This window comes from Hyla sarda, unplaced genomic scaffold, assembly GCF_029499605.1.
Source record: "Hyla sarda isolate aHylSar1 unplaced genomic scaffold, aHylSar1.hap1 scaffold_1734, whole genome shotgun sequence".
In the NCBI taxonomy this organism is placed as follows: Eukaryota; Metazoa; Chordata; class Amphibia; order Anura; family Hylidae; genus Hyla; species Hyla sarda.
In genome coordinates this window covers 64,314-72,645 of record NW_026608376.1, presented here as the reverse complement: position 1 = coordinate 72,645, position 8,332 = coordinate 64,314, and the positions used below count along the sequence as shown (strand labels likewise).

Sequence of the window (8,332 nt, the reverse complement as noted above, 5' to 3'; positions counted from 1 at the left end):
TTCTCAAAAATCCATTTAATATATGGTCCCCAGATAGGGGACGTATCAGATATTAAACTGATAAGAACAGATACTACACTTGATCTTAGCCAAAAGGCCGAGAAGCGATAATCGTGAAAGGGGCGGGCCCAACAAGGTCCCCTTCATGGGCACTATCACTGCTTGCTGTCAGGGAGGCTGCCAGACAATTTTCCATGCACACTCTGGGCTGGGGGGCAGTCAACCACCAGTACACACAGCAGAACCTAAACCCATACCATTATTGCTAAGCAGCAAGACAGGGGCCCATTGCACTCCCACGGGGCCTTTTTAAATGCAATCCATAACCCGGATTTGCCAGGAACCCTTCTTACTCCTCCTACTTGCATGTGACACTGGGCTTAGGATCTGCATAGGAAACACACACACAAGCACACACCTACCTTTGTTGCCTGCAGATGCCTCCTTGGCTGTCCCCAAACGGTATCAAACCAACACCCACGGGAAGCTGTAAGCATAGAGGACATGCCTGCACCCCATTGGACTTACCTGTGTGGGTTAAATCCGGGTTATTTGACAACCTATGGCGGTGATGGTTCTGCTCAGGCAGAGCAGTGCTGATGCTCCTCATAAAGCTGTCGCTGCTGTGAAGGTTCTAGGTGACATCACAAATCCCTTTGGTTACATACACAACAAAGCTGGGTTGTTGTTGTTTACACTCTGCAAGGCCTGTGGAAGTGAGTGACATCATAGCACTGTAGTTCTGAGGGTTCAAGATGGATGCAACAATCTCCTGTTGCTTCTATGAAGGCCGTAATAGACGACATCACCAAACAGCTCCATAGTCACATACACAGCAAAGGAGAGATGTTGTTTACACCTAGTGATGTCAGTGGTATTGAGTGACATCACAGCACAGTGCTAAGGCTCCTGGGCCTGGACACAGCAGCGGCTGCAATATCTCAACGGAGAATACGTTTATATCTATGTGTGTGTGTGCGCATATATATATATATATATATATATATATATATATATATATATATATATATATATATTTCTCCGCCGAAATCACTTTTAAACCCATTTCCACCTTTTTTTCCCTTCTCTTCCTCTTACTTTTTTTTCACGTTTTTTTACGTTTTTCTCCTTTTCGCCTCTTTTCTGGGCGTATTATTCTTCTTTTTCTTCTTTTTTTTCGTCTAATGCATACCCCATCAGTGCAGCAATGCTTATTCAATACCGCCAGCAGATGGAGACACTGGGGGATAATTTTCTAAGGATTTATACTGATTTTTCCTGTCTGAATTTGTCGCACAGAAAGTTGCAGGCCAAATATGTGTGACATTTCTGCGACTTTAGCTTCTAGAGCATTTTTACAACATTATACATAGGTGCTGAATACATAAAAAGCGACTGTTCAGCGACAGACAAGTCGCATCGGCTGAAAGTAGGCCAGAATGTCAGTCCATGTTGGAGCAGGTTTAGATACAGTCTAAAGCATAGATCTCAAAGTCTGTGCACAGAATTTAGCAAGGGCCTCGCACCTTCTGATGCATCAGGTAGGTGCACAATAGCATAGCCTAACCCTCTGTACTTTGGTCTATATTGATGCGGGACATAGACAGCCAGCTGATGACCAATCCATTAGTGCAATGGATGGCTGGAAGTATTTGTCTTTGCCTTTGCAATACCACAGAAGCAATGCATGGTCAATGTACAGCAATGACACACCTGTGTGAACAGCCAGGAGACCCCCCCCCCCCCCCCCCCATGTTATGTTACATAGTTACATAGTTAGTACGGTCGAAAAAAGACATATGTCCATCACGTTCAACCAGGGAATTAAGGGGTAGGGGTGTGGCACGATATTGGGGAAGGGATGAGATTTTATATTTCTTCATAAGCATTAATCTTATTTTGTCAATTAGGAACATTCAGCACCCACCCGCTATCAAGGCAGCTGCCTATCATGTCATGCCCTACCTGCACAGGTGTGCTGGCTACTCAAATGATCCAATTAAGGAGGCCATTTAGTCAGCAGCAGCAGAAGTCCTGTGCCTGGACGCTCCAACAGGGGCCAGACACAAGCAGAAGCAGAAGCAGCAGAAGCAGCAGCAGCACCACCTTTTGTTTTTTGGCTGCAGCAGCAGCAAGGCCCACAGGGCTGGCTAGCTGGCTAGCCAGCAAGCAGGTAGCAATGAAAGTAGGAATCTTTCTTTTTAACCCTGTAAGGGGGTGGTGCACTGTACCCGAAGATACTGCCATATCGGGTCAATGCATAGGGCGACGGAAGCAAGCTTCGAAATCGGCCCCCGTTCTCAAAAATCCATTTAATATATGGTCCCCAGATAGGGGACGTATCAGATATTAAACTGATAAGAACAGATACTACACTTGATCTTAGCCAAAAGGCCGAGAAGCGATAACCGTGAAAGGGGCGGGCCCAACAAGGTCCCCTTCATGGGCACTATCACTGCTTGCTGTCAGGGAGGCTGCCAGACAATTTTCCATGCACACTCTGGGCTGGGGGGCAGTCAACCACCAGTACACACAGCAGAACCTAAACCCATACCATTATTGCTAAGCAGCAAGACAGGGGCCCATTGCACTCCCACGGGGCCTTTTTAAATGCAATCCATAACCCGGATTTGCCAGGAACCCTTCTTACTCCTCCTACTTGCATGTGACACTGGGCTTAGGATCTGCATAGGAAACACACACACAAGCACACACCTACCTTTGTTGCCTGCAGATGCCTCCTTGGCTGTCCCCAAACGGTATCAAACCAACACCCACGGGAAGCTGTAAGCATAGAGGACATGCCTGCACCCCATTGGACTTACCTGTGTGGGTTAAATCCGGGTTATTTGACAACCTATGGCGGTGATGGTTCTGCTCAGGCAGAGCAGTGCTGATGCTCCTCATAAAGCTGTCGCTGCTGTGAAGGTTCTAGGTGACATCACAAATCCCTTTGGTAACATACACAACAAAGCTGGGTTGTTGTTGTTTACACTCTGCAAGGCCTGTGGAAGTGAGTGACATCATAGCACTGTAGTTCTGAGGGTTCAAGATGGATGCAACAATCTCCTGTTGCTTCTATGAAGGCCGTAATAGACGACATCACCAAACAGCTCCATAGTCACATACACAGCAAAGGAGAGATGTTGTTTACACCTAGTGATGTCAGTGGTATTGAGTGACATCACAGCACAGTGCTAAGGCTCCTGGGCCTGGACACAGCAGCGGCTGCAATATCTCAACGGAGAATACGTTTATATCTATGTGTGTGTGTGCGCATATATATATATATATATATATATATATATATATATATATATATATTTCTCCGCCGAAATCACTTTTAAACCCATTTCCACCTTTTTTTCCCTTCTCTTCCTCTTACTTTTTTTTCAAGTTTTTTTACGTTTTTCTCCTTTTCGCCTCTTTTCTGGGCGTATTATTCTTCTTTTTCTTCTTTTTTTTCGTCTAATGCATACCCCATCAGTGCAGCAATGCTTATTCAATACCGCCAGCAGATGGAGACACTGGGGGATAATTTTCTAAGGATTTATACTGATTTTTCCTGTCTGAATTTGTCGCACAGAAAGTTGCAGGCCAAATATGTGTGACATTTCTGCGACTTTAGCTTCTAGAGCATTTTTACAACATTATACATAGGTGCTGAATACATAAAAAGCGACTGTTCAGCGACAGACAAGTCGCATCGGCTGAAAGTAGGCCAGAATGTCAGTCCATGTTGGAGCAGGTTTAGATACAGTCTAAAGCATAGATCTCAAAGTCTGTGCACAGAATTTAGCAAGGGCCTCGCACCTTCTGATGCATCAGGTAGGTGCACAATAGCATAGCCTAACCCTCTGTACTTTGGTCTATATTGATGCGGGACATAGACAGCCAGCTGATGACCAATCCATTAGTGCAATGGATGGCTGGAAGCATTTGTCTTTGCCTTTGCAATACCACAGAAGCAATGCATGGTCAATGTACAGCAATGACACACCTGTGTGAACAGCCAGGAGACCCCCCCCCCCCCCCCCATGTTATGTTACATAGTTACATAGTTAGTACGGTCGAAAAAAGACATATGTCCATCACGTTCAACCAGGGAATTAAGGGGTAGGGGTGTGGCACGATATTGGGGAAGGGATGAGATTTTATATTTCTTCATAAGCATTAATCTTATTTTGTCAATTAGGAACATTCAGCACCCACCCGCTATCAAGGCAGCTGCCTATCATGTCATGCCCTACCTGCACAGGTGTGCTGGCTACTCAAATGATCCAATTAAGGAGGCCATTTAGTCAGCAGCAGCAGAAGTCCTGTGCCTGGACGCTCCAACAGGGGCCAGACACAAGCAGAAGCAGAAGCAGCAGAAGCAGCAGCAGCACCACCTTTTGTTTTTTGGCTGCAGCAAGGCCCACAGGGCTGGCTAGCTGGCTAGCCAGCAAGCAGGTAGCAATGAAAGTAGGAATCTTTCTTTTTAACCCTGTAAGGGGGTGGTGCACTGTACCCGAAGATACTGCCATATCGGGTCAATGCATAGGGCGACGGAAGCAAGCTTCGAAATCGGCCCCCGTTCTCAAAAATCCATTTAATATATGGTCCCCAGATAGGGGACGTATCAGATATTAAACTGATAAGAACAGATTTTTTTTTTTTTTTTTTTAAAACCTTCAGGTTTGAATTAAAACTTAATCGTTCAGGTTTACTTCACGTTTGCCTCTCAGATTTACTGAACTTAGTCACAATTCATCAAACTCATCATTAGGTTACTTTATCAACATATAACAAAATACACCCAAAAACAAAGTACATAGCATAACAACACACCACCCTCAAACCCTCACCACGTGTCTCCATTTTAAAAACTTCCAAGTCCCCTCCGCATCATCCTCTCCAAATCTCTTCTTATCCCACAAATATACAGTATGCAATCTATCTAATATCATTCTCATACACTCTTCAACCGACACATCCTTCTTCTTAAATATATACAAATTCCTAACATCCCACAATACCTCCTTAATTATCGCTAACAACACATATAACATTCTCTCCTTCCTCCCACCTACCACCGCCAGACCAAACATAATCATTTCAAAAGACCACTTTCTTACCCCCATCAATTCTTTGGCCAACGGACCAATTCCCTTCCACACTTCTTGCGCTCTATCACAATTCCAAAACAAATGCATAATACTCTCATTCCCTCCACAACCCTCTCTCGGACATCTCTCACTCCTTCCAATCCCCCGACTCTTCTGTACCTCTCTTACTGGCAATGCACCATGCAAACTCTGCCATACAATCTCTCTCTGTCTATTAGTCATACCATCTGTCTGCAAACTCTTCCACACTTTACTCACATTCTGTCCTCTCACCATATTAATATTACACTGAACTTCCTTCTCCCTAATACACTTCACCATACTCTTCTTCTCCTTTAACACATCCTGTCTCACACCTATCAAACCAAACTTTCTCATGAACACCTCAACAAACCCATACCAACCAGGACTCACCAAAGCATACGGCTTTCTCAGATCTCTCTCCATCCACCCTAATCTGCATAACACACCCCCTCCTAGAAACCTCATCATACATGCAAATTTCCACTGCTCTCCCATACTTCTCCTCACAGCAAACAATAGATTAATCCCCAGATACACTTCAACATTAGGAAAATTCATTCCTCCATTCCTACACTCTTTCATCACATTCTCTCTTCTCACCTTCTCCACTTTCGACCCCCAGAAAAATACAAACAAAATCCTATTCAACTTTCTCAGTGTCATATAACCTGGTGGAAACACCAAAGCCACATACAACAGGATCGGCAATATCACACTCTTGATCACCACAATCTTACCAATCATTGACAACTCTCTCATACTCCAAAAATCCAACTTCCTCTTTATTCTAACACCAACCTCTTCCCAACTTTCTCTTCCATCCAGCCTCTCATCAAATTTAACTCCCAACACCTTAATCGCTCCGTCTACACATTTCACCCCTACATCCTCTACTTCATACATCCTTCCAAAAACCTTATACTCACTCTTATCCCAATTAACTCTAAAACCAGAAGCACCGCAAAAAAACCCAGCCAACAACTTTGCTCTCTGCAAAGCTCCAACATACTCACAGATCACACAAACATCATCCATATATGCCAACACTTTCAAGTCTCTCCCACCACTCCCAGGAATCCTCACACCTCTCATACACTTATCCCTTCTCAACAACTCCAACAAAGGCTCTATCGCACATATAAAGACCAAGGGTGACAGGGGACACCCCTGTCTCACTCCAGAACACACATTCACTTTCTTACTAACCCAGCCATTAATTAATACTTTACTATACACTCCATCATACAATACTCTAATCATTTTAACAAAACCTTCCGGAAAACCCATTCTATCCAACACTTTAAATAAAAACTCATGTGACAACCTATCAAAAGCTTTCTCAAAATCCAAAGACAACACTCCAACACACTGATCTCTACCCAAGCAATCCCATAATACATCACGCAACAAACCCAAATTCTCACTTATCCTTCTTTTTGGCACACCACATACTTGTTCTTCTCCAATCACCTGATCAATCACATCCCTCATTCTATTCGCCAACACCTTTGCAAGAATTTTATAATCAACATTCAATAACGTAATCGGTCTCCAATTCCTCACATCCTTTCTATCCCCTTTTTTAAAGATCAATACCACCACTCCACTCTTCATACTTTCCTCCAATCTACCATTCTTGCACACAAAATCATAAATCTCCACCAAATCCACTTTAACCGTCTCCCACATTCTAGCATAAAATTCCACCGGCAACCCATCCTCACCTGGTGTCTTATTTCTAGCCATACTTTTAATCACCAACTCCAATTCTTTCACTCCCACACCTTTCACCAGGCTATCTGCCTCCCTGTCATGCACTCTGCTCTCAATCTTCCCAATCACCTCAGACTGCAGACCCATATCACACTCCTTCTCAGCATATAAATCCTTATAAAAATCCTCAACCACACTCAACACTCTTTTTCCTTTAACCATCACACCATCCTTATCATACACCTCTATCAACTCCTCTCTTTTACCAGACACCCTTTTAAAGAAAAACCTTGAGCATCTCTCACCCTTCTCCAACTTATTCAACTTAGCCTGATACACAATCTCTCTTCCTCTCTCCAACATCCACTTCTCTACTTCCTTCTTAATCTCTTCAATCTCACTCTCCACACAACCACCACTCTTCCTCCATTTTTTCAAAAAGATCAATCTCTTCTGCAGCCACTCATACCTTCTTCTCTTTCCCGCAGCTCTCTTATACCCCTCTCTTTTAAAGAAAACATGCGTTCTCTCCTTCACCCAACTCCACCACTGCAATACATCCACAAAATCAGCTTTCCTCCTCTTCCAAACCTCATACTTCTTCACATACCTCTCATACACCCCTCCCTCCTCCATCAAACTAACATTCAATTTCCATAAACCCCGCCCACTCAAACATTCCACATTAAACCCCAAATCACATCTTACACACTCATGATCTGAATACAATACCTTCATTTGCATATACTCCCTACCCACCACTCCTTTTGACACAAAACACATATCCAATCTTGAAGCACACTTTCCCCTATCTGAAAAATAAGTCGGACACACATCAACATTACACAACTTAGCCACATCTTGCAACCTCAAATCATTCACCACATTCCTCAACATCCTACCAGATACATCGATCTTACTCCCTTCAATCTCACAATTGAAATCCCCCACACATACCATAGGCTCTCTCCCCGGCAAAAACAACTTTAACTTCTCAAACAACTCCACCCTCTCATTCTTCTTAACAGACGCATACACATTAAATATTCGAACCTTAACTCCACCCACCTCCACCTTAACCATCAAACACCTTCCCTCTTCAATCACTGTATGGCTCTCTACCTTGAACCTCTTATCCTTAAATAACACACCAACCCCATCATTCCTATTTACAGAAGACATAGACCACACAGAATCCCCATATCCCCACTCCCCCTTCCCTACCTCTTCCACCAACCCACACTCTTGTACACAAATAACATCAGCCCCCATACCTGCCAACTCCTGCAAAATTGCAGCCCTCCTAACCCTACTCCTAAACACCCTAACATTAGATGAAATTATTTTAAAAGACATACTACTATCCCCATATGAAAAAAAACAAAGGAAAAAAACACAACAAAACAATCACCTATATACAAAAGAAAACACCAATCAATGCGATGTTCTACGGGTTAAGGTACCAAGCGGTACTTGTCCATGACCTT

At 43.6% G+C, this 8,332-nt stretch overlaps 1 non-coding gene and 2 pseudogenes across 1 annotated transcript; all 3 read right to left on the bottom strand.

The window, feature by feature from the left end:
• On the bottom strand, positions 1 to 109 carry LOC130312848 (U2 spliceosomal RNA; annotated as a pseudogene; the record flags this gene model as incomplete).
• A 2,106-nt stretch (positions 110 to 2,215) lies between these two features.
• On the bottom strand, positions 2,216 to 2,406 carry LOC130312842 (U2 spliceosomal RNA). The gene has a single exon (XR_008860912.1). It is a non-coding gene; the product is annotated as a U2 spliceosomal RNA (small nuclear RNA).
• Positions 2,407 to 4,494: 2,088 nt separating this feature from the next.
• On the bottom strand, positions 4,495 to 4,675 carry LOC130312852 (U2 spliceosomal RNA; annotated as a pseudogene).
• Positions 4,676 to 8,332: the final 3,657 nt, after the last annotated feature.